The following is a 19,927-nucleotide window of genomic DNA, read 5'->3' on the forward strand; positions in this document are numbered from 1 at the left end:
AGCAGAAAGATAGCTGAAAAATCCCAAAGCATTTGGAGATTAAACAACACACTTCTAAATAACACATGAGTCAAAGAAGAAATCTCAAAAGAAATTTAAAAAATATTTTGAACTAAATGCAAATTAAAACACAACTTATGAAAATTTGTGGAATGCAGCAAAAGCCGTACTTAGAGGGAAATTTATAGCATTGATACATGTATTAAAAAAGGAGAAAGATTTAAAATCGATAATGTAAGCTTGCATCTTAGGAAACTAGAAAAGAAAGAGAAAATTACATCCAAAGTAAGCAGAAGAAAATAAATAATAAAAATGAGAGCAGAAATAATGAAATTGAAAACAGGAAAAAAATAGAGAAAAGTCAACAAAATTAAAAGCTGTTTCTTTGAAAAGTTCAATAATTTGATAAGCCTCTAGCCATGCTAACTAAGAAAAATAGAAGTCACAAGTTATTAATATCAGAAATGAAAGAGGGGACATCACTACAGATCCCATGGACATTAAAAAGATAATAAGAGAATATTATTAAGAACATCCTTATGCCCACAAATTTGATAACCTAGACGAAATGTACCAATTCCTTGAAAGATACAATCTACCAAAACTCACACAAGAAGAAATAGACAATCTGAATAGACTTATATCTATTAAAAGGAATTGAATCAATAATTAATAACATTCCAAAACAGAAAACACCAGGCTCAGATGGATTCACTTGTGAATTCTATCAAATATTTAAGGAAGAAGTCATACTAATTCTCTACAATCTCTTTCAGAACATGGAAGCAGAGGCAATACTTCCTGAGTCATTCTATGAGGCCAGCATCACTGACAGCACCCAAACCAGGCAGATGTTACGAAAAAAGAACATCCAAGCAAAAATCCTCAACAAAAGATTAGCAAATAAAATCCAACAATGTAGAAAAAGAATCATACACTACAACCAAGTTGTATTTATCCCAGGTATGCAAGAATAGTTCAACACTAGGGTATCAATTAATATAATTCAATACATAAACAAGCTAAAGAAGAAAAATCACATGAGCATATCAATAGATACAGAAAAAGCATTTGACAATATCCAACATTCACTTATGATAAAAACTCTTGGCAAATTAGGAATAGAGTGGAATTTTCTCTACATAATAAAAAAATCTACAAAAACATATACTTAACATCATACTCAGTGGTAAGAAATTCAAAGCTTTTCTGCTAAGATCAGGAAAAAGGCAAGGAAGTCTCTCACACTATTGCTTTTCAACATTGCACTGGAAGTCCTACCTAATGCAATAAGACAAGAAAAGGAAATAAAAGGAATATAGATTGGGAAGGGAGACATAAAATTTTCTTTGCTTGCAGGTGACGTGATCATCAATGTAGAAAATCTGAAAGAATTAACAAAATATTCTTGAAATTAATAAGTGATTATAGCAAGGTGCAGGATACAAGGTTGATACACAAAAGTTAATTGCTTTCCTATACACCAGCAATGAACAAGTGGAATTTAAAATTAAAAACAAATTTCCATTTATATTAACACCCCTCAAAATTAAATACTTAGGTCTAAATCTAACAAAATATTATACATATTTTGTATATGAGGATCTATATGAGGAAAACTATAAAACTCTGAATAATGAAATCAAAGAAGAACTAAATAAATGGAAAGATATTCCATATTGATGGAAAGAAAGACTCAATATTGTCAAGATATCAGTCCTTCCCAACTTGACCTATATATTCTATGAAATCCCAATCAAAACCCCAGCAAGTTATTTTGTGGATACCGACAAACTGATTCTACAGTTTCTATGGAGAGGCAAAGATCCAGAACAGCTACACAATGTTGAAGAAGAAGAACAAAGTTGGAGGACCGACATGACCCAACTTCAAAACTTACTATAAAACCACAGTAATCAAGACAATGTGGTGTTGATGAAAGGACAGACAGATGGACAAGCGGAACAGAATCGAGAGCCCAGAACTAGACCTACATAAATACTGTCAACTGATCTTTGACAAAAAAGCAAAGGCAGTACAATGGAGCAAAGATAGTCTTTTCAACAAATGGTGCTGAAACAACTGAACATCCACGTGAAAAATATGTAAATCTAGATCTTACGTTCTTTTGAGTTACAAAAATTAACTCAAAATGGATCCTGAAACTAAATGTAAAATGTAAAACTATTAAACTCCTAGAAGATAAAACAGGATAAAATCTAGATGACCTTGGGTATGGTGATGAATTTTTAGATACACTACCAAAGGCACAATCCATGAAAGAAATAATTGATAAGCTAGACTTCATTTAAATTAAAAATGTCTTCTCTGTGAAAGATAATGTCAGGAGAATGAGAAGACAAGCCACACACTGTGAGAAAATATTTGCAAAAGGTATATCTGATAAAGGACTGTTATACCAAAATAGAAAGAACTCTAAAAATTCAACAATAAGAAAATGAACAACCCAATTAAAAAAATGGGCAAAAGATCTTAACAGACACCTCATCAAAGATGTACAAATGGTAAGTAAGCATATGAAAAGATGTCCAATATCATATGTCATTAGGGAATTACAAATTAAAATGAGATACCACTGCACGCCTATTATTACAATAACCAAAATCCAAAACACTGACAACACGAAATGCTGGTGAGGATGTGGAGCGACAGGAACACTCATTGCTGATGGGAATGCAAAATGGTCCAGCCACATTGGAAGACGGTTCAGTGTTTTCTTACAAAACTCAACCTGCACTTCTCATAAGATACAGCAGTCGCACTCCTTGGTATTTACCCCAATTAAGTGAAAACTTATGCCCAGACGAGAAGCTACACGAGGATTTTTATAGCAGCTTTATTCATAATTGTCAAAACCTGGAATCAACCAAGATGTCCTTCAGAAGGTGAGTGGATAAATAAACTATGGCACATCCAGACAATGGAATATTATTCAGCCCTAAAAATAAATGAGCTATCAAGCCATGCAAAGACATGGAAGAAACTTAAATGCATATTACTAAGTGAAAGAAACCAATCTGGAAAGTCTACAGACTATGATTCCAACTATACAATGTGCCGGGAAAGGCAAAACTGTGGAGACAGTAAAAAGATCAGTGGGTGGGGAGAGGGGGGGATGAACAGGCAGAGCACAGAGGGATGTCAGGGCAGTGACACTATTCTGTATGACACCGTGATGGTGGATGCATGTCATTATGCATTTGTCCAAACCCGTGGAGTGTCCAACACTGACAGTGACTCTCAATGCAAACTGTGAACTTTGGGTGATGGCGTATGTTCACTGGTTGTAACAAATGTACCTCTGGGAGGGATGTGGGCGGGGACAGGGAACTGTCTGTACTTTCTGCTCAATTTTGCTGTGAACTTAAAGGGCTCTAAGAAATCAAGGTAATTAATTAAAGAAGTCAAAGGCAAAGGTGAAGGAGAAGTTAAAGGCAAAGGCGAAGTTAAAGGAGAAGGAGAAGAAGCAGGCTACTGGGAAGGGAAAGGAGCAGGAGAAAGTGAAGCAGGAGGAGAAGGCACGGCGTCAGAGGACGCCCAGGTGGTGGCGATGTGGCCTCAGGGCACTGGCAGCAGCCACTCTTTCTCCCTGACTGTGTGAGTGCATCTCATTCATCTAACCAGCAATGAGTGAGACCTCCTAAGTCCCAGGCCGGGGGGCCATAGCTAACTGAGGCTCAGCTTCTGACCACAGGCCCCTCACGGTCTAGAGTAGCAGTCCTCCACCCTGGCCGGGATTACAGTCACACGAGGAGATTTTAAACTGGCAAGCCCAGGCCACACTCTTGACCACCTCAATCGGAATCTCTGGGAGAGGGAGCCGAGCCTCAGGAGTTTTCAGACTTCCTCAGGTGGTTCTGATGTGCAATACAGGTGGGAAGGACTGTGGGAGACAGCTGTAAACAAGCAGAAACAACCATGGAAAAGTTCCACAGGTGAGTACAGCTAGGGCGGTAAGGTTGTCTGGGGCTCAGGAGAGCCTGGCTGGGGAAAGCGGTCTGAAGGAGGAGTCAGAACATCAGGCAAGGAGGGAGGGGCTTTCAGGCAGAGGGAACAGCATGTACAAAGGCCAGAAGGAGCCGGAAGGGCCTACAGTCTGTGCTAAGGAGTTTGAATTCCACCCTAAAGTAAATGGGAGCCATCGAAGGGTTTTCAGCAGAGGAGAGATAGGACCCTGTGCTTTGGCCTCGGGGTGGAGAGCGGCTTGAGGGGGCCATGAGTAGAGCCTGCATTTATCACTTATCTCCAAACCTAAGTGCAAAGGGAGGGCAGGGCTGTCTGTGTCCTTTGGCACAAAGTAGGTGCTCAATAAACATTTCTTGGTCGATGTCATTTGCTTTACAAGTCAATGTGATGCACACAAATGTCCCAGAGGAAGAGAGGAAGGACATACTAGAGAAGACGCAGTGGAGGTGCCTGAGTCTTCATACGCCTTCAGGCACCAGTCAGGCCGTGGGGAAACACTCACTGTGGGCTGAGTCTGAGACCCCCTTCCTGGGATATGAGAGGGAATATGAGAGAGGACAGAGTGGTAAGGCAAGAGGGCCCCAGCCAGGAGCTTGTACTCCTGGGGACAAATGTCTCTACCATCGGGCCAGCTCTTCTCTAGGAATTAGCAGTCTTCTGGTGGCCTGGGCAAGAGACCAGTTTCCAGATTTGGGGAATGGAAATAAGGAGCAGAGTTTCCTGATGGACAGCAAGTAAAGTGGGGCCCATTTCCCCACCATCAGTTATCCCAAGGGGCAGGTGAGAGAGCACAGCATTCAGAGGGAACCAGAGTACACAGTGGAAAAGTCACCTGGAAAACCCCAACCAGGCCAGGTGGTTGGGAGATATCCGGCTGACAGAGATCTTCTTGGTGGCCTGTCCTAACTTACAGGGCATGCTGGAGGCACCTGGCAATCACAGTAGCCCAAGATGGGGTGGGGAGGGAGGTATGACTCAGCTGAGGCTTCAGGGCTGGGGTTGGGAGTGGAAGTTGGCAAGGGGTGAGTGGTAGGGAGAGTGCACGAACTTTGGGGTCAGGCAGGCTGGAGTTGAATCCTGACTGTGTGTCCTTGGGTAAAACATCTAACTCTCTGAGCCCGAGTTTCCTCCTTGGTGAAGTGGGGATTCAGTGAGACATATGTGGCTGTCACCTTATTGATCATCAGACACACGGTAGGCGCTTGATAAGTGGGGAGCTGTTATTCGGTCTGATCATGCTGGCCTTGCCCTGCAAACTCAGAGCGCTTCCCAGGTCCCCCAGTGGAAAGACCCCCGGCCCCAGGCAGCAGCTCTGAGGGGAGAGTGTGGCTCTTGGTTGAGGGTAGAGTGGGAGTCACATAGAGAAGCAAGCAGTCCACTAGAGAGAGGGTGACAAGGACAGATGAGAGGTCAAGGAGAGAGAGGCCTTGGGCTCTAAATGTTGACGCTGCTTGGAACCTGAGAGCAGGCTCAGGGCCATGAATCAGTCCTAGAGATGAGGCGTGGCTGGACATCCAGAGCAGAATTCTAGCCTGGGCATTCCCAGGGGCTGGAAAGCCCCGGCTCTTGGCTCTAGACTCATGGAGTAAACAATAGAACAAGCAATTAGCCCTCCCCAACTTCTTCCCTTGAGACATTTCATAATCTCCTTAGTAGGGCCTTCCCTCTACCCATCACCATAGCAACCTACATCTCAGGACAAGCGGACAAGCCTCAGAGGCATCGCAGGAGGCGTGGGTGGCCTGAACCCTTGCCTCCGTCGGTCCTTGGAGGTTTCCACCGTCTCTCCTCCCTCCGAGGTCTTCTCCCCAGATCCTCCTGAATTGGCTGGAGGCCTGGCATAGCACCTTGTTTAGGTCAGGGAGAGACCTCTGCCCCTTCGCCTTCTGTAGTCTCAGTTTTTTTATTCTACATTTCTAGCTCGATGAAGATCTTGGCATGTTTGTAGGGCCACAGGATAAAATGAACTCAGACTTGCGCTTTGTGATTCTTGAAACAGCTTTCGTGTCCTTTAGAGCTTCCAGGAGTCATGGTCCACACCCTACTCTGCCGCCACCCACTGCCTGATGGGAGGCTAGCTAACCCTTCTATTGTGTTCTGCCAAGGCTGTGCCGGCATGACGTGAAGTGACTGAAACCCCGAACCACCTGGGGACAGGAGGCAAAGCGTTCTGAGAGCCTGAGAGTTTCACGCCCCTGGGGGCTCTGTGCACAGACGAGAAAATCCAAGAGGGGGCCGTATGGGGGCTTTGTCAGGGACTGATCTGGAGATCAGCCACGGTGGCGTAAGACGCAGCCCTTCTTTGATCTGGACGCCTCGCAGCCTCCGCTTAACTCTAGTTTCATAGGACCCCTTTGCGTCTGCCTCCACAAATGCTGACACTCCATGGGTCACAGCCATTCTGTCCATTTACCTGAGAGTCCTCCCATCTCCTGGCCCCTGCACCGCCCCGGCACGTAAGTGCCTCTGAATTTACGCCCCCGGAGGCCCCTTGGCGCAGGTTGGCAAGGGTGACTCAGGGGCGCGTGGCCGGTCTCCCCGGAGCCTCCTCTTAGAAAGGGACGGCCCTGCACGTCCCAGGTAGCTTTCTGCGCCCTCTTGGCTTCTAACGCCCAGCTTTGGCAGGCTGCTTTCCAGCCTTCGCAAATGGGCTTCTGGGCAGCTGCAACTTGCCTGGGCTTGCTGCCCCATAGCCTGGCAGGAGCCGATGGCGGCAGCCACGGTGTGAGAGGCACCTGAGGGCCACAGGATCCCGGCCTGTGTCAATCTCCAGGGAACCTCAGAACGTGGGCATGGAAGGAACTCAGTCCCTTGGTGGGCAGTAGAGGAGGTCAGGGCACAGAGAGGAGACCGGCTTTCTGATGCGTCAGTCACAGCATCTGTATCATCCACTGTGGCTCCGGGGTTCCACTAGGAGGTGGCAATGGCTGGCTGTGAACAGGGGTGGAAACTGATTAGACCTGGGGTGGGCACTGACCCAGGACTGTGCACCCATAGGCTGATCAGCCACTTATGAAGGGACCTGGGGCAAAGGACTCTGTCCCATGGGGAAGGCATTAGCTAAGTCAATCAGATTTGGACCAGACTAGAGAATACAGAGGGACTGTGCAGTTGGGAGTAAGAGGAGACCAGAGGGGACAAGAGATGCCACCAGAGAGATCCTGGAGCCGAGGCTGCTGCTGTTCCCATGCCACCTTGGGCAGCTGTTTTTGTTTTTGGTTTTTTTTGAGGAAGATTAGCCCTGAGCTAACTACTGCCAATCCTCCTCTTTTTGCTCACATCCATGCCCATCTTCCTCCACTTTATACATGGGACGCCTACCACAGCATGGCTTTTGCCAAACGGTGCCATGTCCACACCCGGGATCCAAACCTGCAAACCCTGGGCGGCCAAGAATCGGAATGTACGAACTTAACCGCTGCGCCACCGGGCGGGCCCCTTGGGCAGCTCTGGATCTTGAGTCCTGATGGGCCACAGCTGTCCTCTCCCTGCATCACTGCTCCACCCTGCCCCATGGCTCCTATCTTGGCCACTGCCTGTCCAAATACACCTGTGTTCAGTGCCTTTGTTCTTTAACGTAAGTTTTACGGTTTTGCATATAGACTCATGATACATTTTGAATTAACTTTTGCATCTGGTATGAGGTATGGGTGGAGGTTCATATATTAGTTTTTTATGCTGCATCATAAATTACCACAAATGTATTGGCTTAAAACAGCAACTCTCCATTATTTCAGTTTCTCTGGGTCAGGAGTCTGGGCAGAGCTTAGCTGGGCGTCTTCTTAGGGCCTCACTTGGCTGCAGTCAGGACGTCAGGCGGGCTGCATTCTCCTCTGGAGGTGTGGCTGCCAAAAATCTACTTCCAAGCTCATTCAATGTGTTGGTAAAGTTCATTTCCCTGCAGCTGTAGGGCTCAGGGCCCTGGCTGCTTGCTGGCCACTCTCAGCTCCTAGAGGCCACCCTAGTCCCCAAAAGTCTCCTGCGGTTCCTTGTCATGTGGACTTTCCAAACGCAACTTCTTACTCCATCAAGCCAGCGAGGAGAGTTTCTGGAGCAAGTGGCCGGCAGGAGGAAGTCTCAGGTGACATAACACAATCGTGGGAGTGACAGCCCATCACTTCGCCATATTCTATTGGTTAGAAGGAAGTCACAAGTCCCACCCACGCTCAAGGGAATGAGTTTATACAAAGGTATGAACACCAAGACATGAGGGTTGGGGCTGGCCCGGTGGCGCAGCAGTCAAGTTTGCACATTCCACTTCTCGGCGGCCCGGGGTTCACAGGTTTGGATCCCGGGTGCGGACATGGCACAGCTTGGCAAAAGCCACGCTGTGGTAGGAGTCCCACATATAAAGTAGAGGAAGATGGGCATGGATGTGAGCTCAGGGCCACTCTTCCTCAGCAAAAAGAGGAGGATTGGCAGTAGTTAGCTCAGAGCTATTCTTCCACAAAAAAAAAAAAAAAAATGTGAGGGTTATGGGGGCCATCTAAGAGTCTGTCTGTCACACGGACACACCATTTACTGAAAAGACCATCCTTTCTTCATTGAACTGTCTTTGTACTTTTGTGAAAAATCAATTGACCATCTTTGTGTGAGTCTATTTCTGGACACTCTTCTATTCCGTTGACCTATGTGTCTCTCCTATTGCCAATAACATCGTATCCTGATCCTGTAGTTTTATACTAAAGGTAGTAGGAGTCCTCCAACTTTGTTGTTCTTTTGCAAGATTGTTTTTGGATATTCTAGATTCTTTGCTTTTCTACATAAATTGTAGAATCAGCTTGCAAACTTTTACAAAATATCCTGCTGGAATTTTGATTGGGATTGCTTTGAATCTATAGAAGCGATTGAAAGATTTGAGTCAAGAGCCTGGCCCCATGGCCCAGTGGTTAAGTTCACGTGCTCTGCTTCAGCGGCCTGGGGTTTCACCAGTTCGGATCCTGGGCATGGACATGGCACTGCTCATCAGGCCATGCTGGGCTGGCATCCCACATGCCACAACTAGAAGGATCCACAACTAAAAATACACAACTGTGTACTGGGGGGCTCTGGGGAGAAGAAGAAGAAAAAAAAAATTTGTCAAGATTTAAAGTTGATGTGTTTACATTTTAAAAACTCCAGATTTCTAGGTTTGCTTGAAAAAAATGCGAAGATGGGGCAACACCAGGCCTGCAGGTCTGCAGGGCAGCACTCACCTCCCCTCCTCCCCGAGATGGGCCCTGTGCCTGGCGCTCTGCGGTGGCTGCTGAGGCCCCTGAGGTGCTGGAGCTCGTGATTCTTGTGTCCGGTTCTCTCTGCTCTGGCTTTTGGGGCAGGACGCAAGATGCTGTCACACCCACTCTTCACCTGGGTAATATTTGTTGTCGTTCAGAATCAGTCCTGAACTCAGGGCCCCTGAGAGGTGTTCCCAGACCCAAGAGCGGGGAGGACTCCAGGCTCGCGGCCCGGGGCTCCCTGACCTCCTCCTCCCAGTCCTCGCCCCAGGGTGGAGGTGCTCGCTGCTGTGATGAGCTGTTCCATGTCTCCTCCCAGAATTCTCCGAGAGGGCGGGAGGCCCGTCCTTTGGTTACTGCTGTATGTCCAGTGCCTACTGCAGTGTCTGCACATGGCAGCTGCTCAACGAACGTTCAGTCACAGAGTGAATGAGCCCTTCTCCTAGGCTGTGGCTGATGCGTCCCCTCACGCCCTCCCCCCCCCCCACCCCCTTGGTCTTCTCACTTGACGTGCCTGTGAAAATGGCTAGTAGGACCCTCGTGTGCCTGGCCTGGAAACTACTAACCTCTAACAAGCAGGCAAGCTCCTTGCGTGTGGGGGAGCCTTGGCTGGAAACCCACGACACAGCTTCCCTTTGCGGCCTGAGGCTTTGGCTGCTTTTCTTTAATTTTTCTTAGCTTTAGATAATTTATTTTTAAAAGTTAAGGCATTATTTATATACATTAAAACACACAGATCCTAATTGTTCACTCAGTGTTTTGACAATCGTATACATCCACTCAGAACAAGATACAGCCCATTTCCGTCACCCTACAGCATTCCCGCAGGCCCCCCCACCCCCCACGTCGGATTGCTGTTCTGAGAGTCGTGTACCAGTGCACTCTGTGTGTCTGTCCTTTCTTGCTCAGAATGACTGTGAGGGTCACTCGTGCTGCTGCGCCATCTGCCATCGGGGTCATATGGTCTGAGTGCCTGCTGAGCAGCATCCTGCTGGGCAGACCTTCCGCAGTTAGTGTCCGTTTGTCTGTCAGACACTTGGGTTGCTTCCGGTTTTGCCTGTTAGGAATAAGGCTGCTGTTCGCGTTCTTGTACGAGTTTTTTGTGGACATCTGTTTTCATCCTCTTAGGTAAATTCCTAGGAATGGAATTGCTGGGTCATGGGGTCGATATGTGTCTAACCTTGTGAGAAACTTCTGGCTTGTTTTCTAAGGAAGCCTCCGTTTGTTCTTCATGCTCTTGGCCTCCTATTCTCCAGACGAGAAAGAGAGATTCCAAGAGTGAACAAAGATTAAAGCTGTAAGATCCAGCCCCGATCCAGGTCTGGGGAGAAGTGGGGTTTTCCAAGGAACCTCCGTGAGACCTGACCGCGTCAGACCTGGGGACGGTGTCTGCATGTGGCCCCGTGCCTTACGACACGGGCACCGCGTCTGCCCAAGAGGAAAAAGCTGCCCCATTTCCTGGGACACATCCTGGCCCTGGCCCAGTTGGACGGAATTATATTTCTAACAATATAACATGTAGCAAAATGCCTTCTTGGAGGTTAACCTTGGTGGGGATTCACCCCCTTTTTCCCGTTTAAGACATCAAAGCCAGCTCCTCTTCAGGTGGTGCAGGAGAGGGGAGAGATGGAGACAGCTGGCCCGTTGGGCGTGTGCTGGCTCCCGCCCAGATGGGGTCCACTCCTGGTCCAGGGAAGTGTCTGTCTCTCTTGCCCACAGGGCCGCAGTGAGCAGCACTGCCTGAGGCCCAGAGATCCCTTGTAGGAGACCTCTCCCAGCTCGAGGGACCCACTTGGCCAAGAAGGAGCAAAGAAGGAGCAGCAGTGGGCACGGGAGCATGGCAGCCACTGGTCCGACCACAGCTGCTCCACCGGCAGCGGCCGGCCTGACGGTGCAGTGGGAAAGCCTCTTAGAAGCACAGCTGAGGGGCCAGCTTGGCACCGTTAAAAAGAAACAACAGGCCCAAAATGGAGTCGCTTATGCCCCACCAAGACTTAGTAGCTAACCTGACTGCCGTTTCAGCCCCTCCCGGAGTCGGGTTTTAAAGCAATCAGTCTGCAGTTCCCTGGCCAGCACTAGCGAGTGACCTGCCTGATAAGACCTCTGTCTTCCCCTCAGGGAAGGCGACCTAGCCTGAAATAATCCACTTTTCACTTCTTCGTCCCATTCTCTTTCTGGCCATAAGCACTGTCACTTTCGTATAGCTTCTCAGGGCTCCCTCCTATGTGCTGGGTGGCTGCCGCCCTATTCATGACTCACTGAAGAAAGACGATTAGATCCTTAAATCTGCTGTTGTTCTCTCACAGCACTGTCACCCTGCCAGGAGGGGGAGCAGTCCTGTAGGACTGGTAAACTCCTTAAACCACAGCCAAACCAGAGGCTCAAGAGCCCAAGGGGTTAGAAGTAGTTATGGCTCCGTCCTCCCCGTGGAGCGCTGGCAGACTCCGTGCTTCCTGTCCCGACCTTCCACCCTCTTGGCTCCCATGCTGGTGGTGCTTTCACTGGGGACACAGGAGACTCCACTAAACTTCAAGCTCTGGGAGCCAGCCTGGTGGTGCAGCAGTTAAGTTTGCACGCTCCGCTTTGGTGGTCCGGGGTTCGCTGGTTGGGATCCCAGCTGTGGACCTACTCACTGCATATCAAGCCATGTGGTGGCAGGCGTCCCACATAAAATAGAGGAAGATAGACACGGATGGTAGCTCAGGGCCAGTCTTCCTCAGCAAAAAGGGGAGGATTGGCAGCAGATGTTAGCTCAGGGCTAATCTTCCTCAAAAAATAAATAAATAAATAAAAATAAAGAATTGGATCAAATAAATAAATAAATGAACTTCAAGCTCCGGCTGCTGCCTGGTCACTTTGGGCTCCTTGTGCCCGTAGGCCCGCAGGCACAGAAAGAAGCCACCATGGTGGGGCCCTGCCCGTCAGGAGGGTCAGGAGGCACAGTTTTAGCACCCAGCAGATCCATGAGAGCCACACTTGGTGCTGCCATGCCCAGTCTAACTGTAATGCCAGGCACGGTGACCATCCACCAGAGGGCATGGGCTCCGGGGCCTCAGGCCCTTCAGGATGAGGGTCTGGGTCGCCCCACCAGACAAGCCAAGCCAGGGAGAACGGCTAGTTGAGGGATGAGATGTTCTTGTCCGGTGGCGCAGGAGGGAGAGGACAAGAAGCAGGTACGGACTCTGCACCAGCTCGGCAGTTTGTCCCACTGACTGCCCCTTGGGACGTTTCCCCAGACACAGTGACCCTAGAGTTCTGCAGAAGCTGCGCCCAGTGGAGTGAACTTCCTGTGAGAAGCAACGGGCCCTGAGAGCTGCTGGGGACAGAGTCAGGGGATGTGTCTGGCACTGGGCCAGCACGCCGGCCTTGAGCCTGAGTGTGCCAGCTGTTGACTGCAGGGGGCGCTGCCCTGTCTGGACGCTCTCGCTCCGGGGCCGACTGGGCCAGGGTACACAGCCGTCCCCTGGCCTCAAGGTGGGACGCACCCTGGCGCGTCTCATGTTCCACAGTTCCCTATCCTTGCTGAGCTCGGTTCCTGGCCTGTCCTGCTTCCCTCTCTCTCCTTCTCCCAAGAGCCCCCTTCAGCAGCCTGCTCCCCCAGGGCCCCTGTCTGAGGCCGCCTACTAGACACCTCTTCCGATTCTCCTGGCCTCACCTGGCTCTTGGGCTGTCGGCCCCTTGCTCCTAGAGCGCCCCAGCATCGTCTCTCGTTACGTCAGTGTCTCCCCTCCCTGGGGAGCTGGAGCAGCTCTGGCACTCAGGCTGCACCCAGGGGACTCTGGTCTCGGGTGGCCCACCCAGGCCCAGGACCCGGCGGCTCTGGACTCTGGGCAGGGATCACACCTGTAACATTAGAGGGTTGTATGTCAGTTAAACGAGAGCCCACTAGTGCACACAGCGTTTCCCACAGCACTGGGCCCAGTACGTGCTCAACAAACGCAAGCTGTGGTTGCTGTCGCTTGGTGCCCTGCCCCTCCACTCTGCCTGGCCATAGGTGACTGGACAGGGGTGGACCATTAGAGACAAGCTGGTTCCTCAGATTCTGCCCCCAGTAAAGTGGGCGTGTCACGCAGTGGTTTTAGTTAGTCCCGGTGGAAAGTTGGAACCAGGAGCCAGAGAGGTTTGACGTGGCCATTTTTGCTGCGCGCACAGAGAAGCAGAGGAAACTGTTCTGCCGCAGAGAGAGGCAAATTAGGCAACCCCTGGGGAGAGGGGGCAGCATCTGGAGCAGTGACAGAGGCCACCTCCTGGCTCCAGGCTGGCTCCTGACAAGTTTGCTTCTGGCTTGAGCCAGGTTGACAGGGTGTCTGTTCTTGCAACCAAATTTCTTGACGGAAACATATAGAAGTGCAAGATCCAGCCCTGCTTCCTACCCATATATACTCGCCCCAGTGGGAGTAATGGGAGACGCTAACCAGGTAAGGGATGCAGGCTGCCTAAGTGACTCAGGCCATGTCAGGGACACAGGCCACAAGCTCCGTGATGGCGGAGACCGTGCTGCCCTGTCCCTAGCTGTGTGCTCCCTGTGCCGGCCGAACCTAGAAGCCACTGAGTGAACAGAGAGCACGAGCTGCCAGAGGCTGACATGCTGGGGGAGCAGCTCCCGGGGGGCTTCCTGGAAGAGTGGGCTTGGGCCTGGTACCTGGAGAACCACACTCCCACACCTCTCTGTGCCCTGACCCCAGGCGTGTCACAGCCGGCCAGTCCAGGGGTAGTGTGGGGATGCACTTGTGTTTCATACTAGGACACTGACACTGGAGAGGGGAAGTCCACCGCAGAGCTGGGACCAGAACTGAGAGGAGATGGGCTTGTGTGGGACGGGGGTAGGGACTTCTGCTCTCGTCCCCCACAACAACCACGCAGAGAGCAGCTGCGCATGGGCCTGGAAGTGTCCACTTCTGCTCTGGACAGCTGGATGCAATGACCACGCACAGGAGGACAGGCGGGCGAGGGGTGGCACTGGGATGTAAGCCAGCTAGACAGCTATTCTTTAAATGTTCCAACTTTAAAAAAAGGAAACAGCCTTCTGCTTGCTACTTTTCTCTGGCCTACCAACTGGGCATGTGATTCTGAAAACCTCATGTAATTTTTAAAGAAAAGAGAAAAAGGTGCTCTTTTTCTTGGAAAGCTGTGCACAAGTGGTTTTCTGTAGATTTGCTTTCCGGAGGAGCCTCTTGGGTTCCACTTGGCAGGGGCTGGCTGATCAAAGCCCCGGGAACGTGCCCTTCTACCCGCCCCCCGCCAGGGCTCAGCGGCTCTGAAATGCCCCAGGCCGTGGGTGACAGAGCTCCTGGTCATGTGGATCAGGTGTCACGTGCAGAGAAGTCCCGGAGCCGGGCTCTCTGCTCTTCCTCTCTTCTTTAGGGGTCCTGGTCTGCTCTGTACAGGAGATGGTGAGCGCAGCCTGCGTGGAGCCTGTTAGCGGTCAAGGTTGTGGTTCCCTTGGGGGGCACAAGGGGGCTCCTGGGACGGAAATGTTCTGTTCCTTCCTCTGGGTACTGCTGACACAGTGTGCTCGGTTTGTGAATGTTCAGCAGCTGCCTATTTAGGATTTGGGTATCATTCTATATATCAACCACACTTCAAAAAAGCTGAAGAAAGGAAAAAGGAACTATGCCCCCTTGATTAACACAGAGCTGACAGCAGGTGCCTCTTACACAACAGGGGGGCTGAGTGTGCGCCGGGGGACCTGCCGCTCAGAGGAGGGCAGGGACTCTGCAGTGGAGGTTATCACTTAAGTCACGATTAGGAATGAATCTCCATCCCTGAAAAAGCCAACTTGCCTTTTTCCCAAAGAGGACCTGAATGTGTTTTCCTGATGCCAGGGAAGGCCATGGAACTCTAGTCACAGGTGACAGGACAGCCTACCCCTTGGTCCTGGACCTTCAAGGAGGTGCAAGGGGACAGCCAGAGCGTCCCTGTGGGGCCATCCCGGCTCAGGACTCTCGGGGGAGACTCAGTCCTGATGGTTTGGTAACAGGCCACCACACGCTGCTGACACACCGGGCCTCCCAGGAGGGAGGTGTGGGAGCCCAGCAGTGATTCCTGCAGCCCGGAGGCCCCCAGGCCCCATCCTGCTGCTCCCTCGATGCACCGCAGGAATGGAGCCGGGTTAGCCGGGAACTGAGGCTGCCCTCCCGTTCCGAAGGTCAGCGAGCAAGGGCGGGAGTGAGGGCTGTCCAGCCACAGGCTTGGAAAGCGGCTTTCCGACCAGCAGAGTGTGCACCCCCGTGCACCCCCTTTAGGCCCCCAGCACAGGGAAAGAAGGCAGAACACATTCTTTAGGACACAGCCAAATCCTCTTCTCTGACCTCTCCTGCCTCAAAACCTTTTTTGAGTTCCTCTGGGGGTCCCTCGGCCTCGGCCTTCCTTTCCACTGGCCGTTTCCTCTGCCCAGAAACTCCCGTAGCCACAGCCCCCTCCTGCCCGGCTCATTTCCATTTACCCCATGCACGTGTCTCACCTCTAATCCCCCAGCCCAGGTAGGCCCGTCAGTGCCCCCTAGTTGCCCATCCTGCCAGAAATTGAGTATTGAGAAGGTGTGACTAGACACTGACGTTGAAGAATGAATGCATGGGCACCCAGCTGTGGTGTCCTGAGTCATTGAGTGGAGGGATGTGGGATGGACACATGGGTTCAAGTCTTGGCTCTACAGGTCACAGATGGCTTTGCCTCAGTTTCTCCATCTGTAAGATGGGATAACCATTCTTGCCTACCCCACTGGGCTGCTGTAGACATCCATCCAAGGAAGCAGATGGTGAGCAGCTGTGGCTGGGCCTGGGGGCCCCTGTGAGGGACACCTGAGAAGAGCAAACAGATGGAGTCTGGGTCTTCAGTCTGGAAAGAGTACTGCGGAGAAGGGATAAATAGGGTCAAGGCTCGTGTCATAATGTCACTTCCCATTGAGGCCGGTTCTCAGACACAGGCCCCAGCCCCACGATGCAGACTTTCCTGGTGGTCACCGTGACAGTGATGAGGGGAAGCAAAGCCCCACGGGGTGGTCTGGGCTGGAACAATAGTTCTGACAAGCCTAAGGGAAGCAGATGGCTCCACACCTGGGTGCTGGACCGTCTGAGCCCACGGCCACCTCTGCCGTGGCCGTCCCTGCCGTGGGCGAGGGCATCTTCCCCACAGCTACTCCAGTGCCCTCTCAGAGCCAGGGTTCTGGGAGGGAGGAACCAGGTGACTCTGCAGTCACTCTCCCTTGTCCCCACTTCAGCGGAATCTTCATCTGTGTGTGAGGCTCCTGCTTCCTGGTCTGGGGGGCCGAATCTGGAGGTGTCAGACACCTGGAAAACACTCACAGGGAAGAGACTCCCAGCCCTCTAAGGAGGCAGTGGAGAGGACCGGCGTTGGAATGAGATCTGGATTCAAGTCTTGCCTTACCTAACGGCTGATGGTCATGGGAACCCAAGCCAGCCGGCCTCTGCACACACTATGAGATAGGAGTTCTTACATGGTGGCCTCCTCCTGTCCTTCTCGATGGCGTGGGCTGACCCCTCTGGGTCAGGCCCCATTAGTGCCGTGTGGGACTGTGGGTGGTGTGTGATGGGCAGCGTGAAGGTGGTGGTTTGGTGGAACGAAGCTTGCATGATCAGTGGGTGCTGGTCACTCACTCGCCTCCCTTTGTCCTCGTTCAGAAAGTGTCCCCAGATGTAATTAGAGCCAGCTTCTGCCAAGAAGTGAGGGCACACGGCCGGGCCTGGTCACACAGTTGGGGAGAAACAACCCGACCAGCCCCAGTCAAGGCCAGTGTCAAGAAGCGGGAGGGAGCTGGAAGGGGCCCCTGTGGCCCCCCAGCTCAGTGCCCCCCGCTGCATCCTGCCTCTGCAGGGTCTTGGATTTGAAAAACACCAAAGGTCAGACGAGGCCTTGAGGAGGAACCCTTACCAGAACCATGTTCATTCTAAGGGGCACTAACAGGCCTCCAAGACTGAAAGGTGCGTTCCTAATGGTGGGGTGTCAGGAAAGGGAAGGGCTCTCCTAGGGGCCAGGCCCATTTCTTCGAATTTCATCCCAGTTGCAACTCTTTAGTAGGGTATTGGTTCTTAGTCCAGTGTGTCTCAGAGGGCACACTGCGATCGCCTGGGGAGTCACAGAAATTCTGGTCTCCCTGGTCTGGGGTGTGATCTGGGCATGAGCGTTTTCAAAGCTCTCCCTCCTGGTGACTCTAATGCTCAGCCAGGTTTGCAAAGCACCAGCTGCAAGGGCAGCATCATCACTTCCATTCCAGATGAGGAAACAGGCCTTGAGAGGTTGAGTAACTTTCCCAAGGTCACACAGCAAGTAGTGCCAGAGCAGGGTCCACACCCTCATCGCCAGGGCTGGGGGGGCATGGAATCCTTTAGAAAAGGGGTCATTCTGGCTGTTTCTCCCTCCCCCTAGCACAGTCCCCTGCATGCAGTAGCTGCTCAAGGATAGTTGGTGAACAGGGAAGATGGAGGGATCAGAGAGGGGCTGGGAAGCACAGCATGCAGAGGAGGATGCGGGTGTTTGGGGCTCCAGCCGCACCTCCAACACTTACCAGCTGGGCCTCAGGCTCCTTAGCCATCAAATGGAAGTAAGCATGGGTGCCCTGCCCATCTCGGAGGGGTGGAAGCACGTGCTGTGCCCTCGTGGGGGGCTGGCAAGGGGAGAGGGACCTGCCGGCGTGGACAGACATTCTGGTCTGGGGAAGTCACGCGAGCAAATCAGTGTCTGCGGCTCCTTGAGGCCAGCTGCTGGGGCCCTCTGCTTCCTGCAGCCTGGTGGCTGAAACCTTAGACTGATCCCAGAGCCAGACAGGCGGGCGGACGAGCGCATTCTTTCAGGGGAGGCCTCCTCCCTCTCTCGCGGGAGCAGGTCGGGAAGGGCAGGGCCTGCTCAGTCCTGACCGCAGGCTGGACTTCAGGCTGTGGGGCCCAGCAGGGCTTCCTGGGGACCTGGTGCGGGTGGGAAGGAAAGCCCCAAAGGCCATGGTCCGTGGCTGGAAGTGCTGAGGGAGGTGATGGGACAGGCTGATTCAAGAAGCCCCTAGGTCCCGGGGCTTCTAGCTCCACCTCTGGTTGTGGGCACTTCCATCCTGTTTCTGGGCAAATGCCTGCCTGTCCAGCCTCAGTTTCCCCAATGACTGCCACCAGCCTTGGAACCATACGTCAGAGGACTGGATCTTGAGCTGTGGGTAAGGCTGCTTTCAGTTTTCAAAAGCTATCAAGGACCACTTTACTGATCTGCATCCCCTAAATGAAGTGGCAGGTGGGTATGGCACACACATGGGCTCGCTTTGGACAGAGTGGCTGCAATGCTGGTCAACTTCTTTTAAAAAATGTGCTTTCGGGGCCAGCCCTGTGGTGTTCTGGTTGAGTTCAGCACGCTCTGCTTCAGCGGCCCAGGTTCATGGGTTCAGGTCTGCGGCGTGGACCTGCACCACTCATCAGCTGTGGCAGTGACTCGCAAATAAAGTGGAGGAAGATTGGCACAGATGTTAGGTCAGGGCTAATCTTCCTCAGGGGAAAAAAACAAACAAAAAAAATTGCTTTTGGCATACTCCCACAGGAACGGGGCTGGACATGGGCCTCACTATGCAGGAAGGTGGGAGATGGGAGGCAGCACCCTTCCACAGCCTCCCTCTGCCCAGCAGGCTGACAACCTAGACCAGGGTCATGGGCCCTCAATTCTGCTCACGGGGGAGGGGTAGGGGGGCCATCTTTGGTCTCATTCTGGCTGCCAAATCACCTCTGAGGAGTCCGCCTTTTGGGGAGGTGAGACGGCCTGCTGGGAGTCAATTCCTGACTCCCGGTACATTGGCTTTGAGAAGTGCAAGTCTCTCATCATCCTGTATGCAGCTCCTCCTGTACAAACGGGGACCTCGGGGAGAGCTGTGAGGGTCCAATGAAACAAAACTAGGCCTGAGCGCTCGGCGTCAGCCCCCGCATCAGCTTTCCCACGTGTCCTGTGCCAGGCAGTGCTCTGCCGCCTTCCCGCGGGTTCCCTCTGACGTCGGCATGGTGGGGGGGAGGCAGGGGGCTCTCCTGGGCGTCCTGCCTGTTAAAGGAGCAAGGCCCCCTCTAGGTCCCAGCTGGACTTCCCGGGCCCTGTTGAGGTCTGAGGAAGGTCTGGTCCGCACTCTCAGTGCGCCGGCAGGGACAGAGGAAAGCATTCAGCATCTAGAAGATGAGCTCTCAGACCCTGGAGCCAGAGAGAAGCAGGTGATCTGTGAGCACGCCACCCCGCAGGGCTGCTGGCAGAACCATGGGGACGAGTCACTGCTGGGCTCCGAGTCAGGCCCCATCCCAGGCGTTCCCGGGCGAGCCCATCCACTGCTCAGCACCCCAGAGCAGGCCTGCTTCGCAGGGGAGGAGATGGGAGGTTGCAGGGAGGTCTAACTCTAAGCGAACAGGCCTGGTCTCTGCCCAGCTGGGGACCTGAGCAAAGAACTCCTCAGGGAAGGCTTGGACATAGCCTCAGGAGGAAGTGGGGTGTGAGGAGGACAGCAGCAGGAGCAGCCTGCTGGAGGTGGGGCCGAGTGCTCCTCAGGCAGAGAGGAGAGGCTCACGTCACTCAGAACCCAGGGGCTTGTACACCATTTTCTCCCTGGGTGATCACTCCCAAAGTTCTGTTTGCACCCATCTCTGGGATCTTTCCAAAGGTACGATGAGCCGCCTCCATTTAACCTGCAAGTCTAAGGACAGTGATGCGTATTTTACTCAAGACTCTTGATTTTAAGGGACGTAAACCCGACTTGAACC

This window comes from Equus przewalskii, chromosome 3 (genome assembly GCF_037783145.1).
Source record: "Equus przewalskii isolate Varuska chromosome 3, EquPr2, whole genome shotgun sequence".
NCBI classification, from domain to species: Eukaryota; Metazoa; Chordata; class Mammalia; order Perissodactyla; family Equidae; genus Equus; species Equus przewalskii.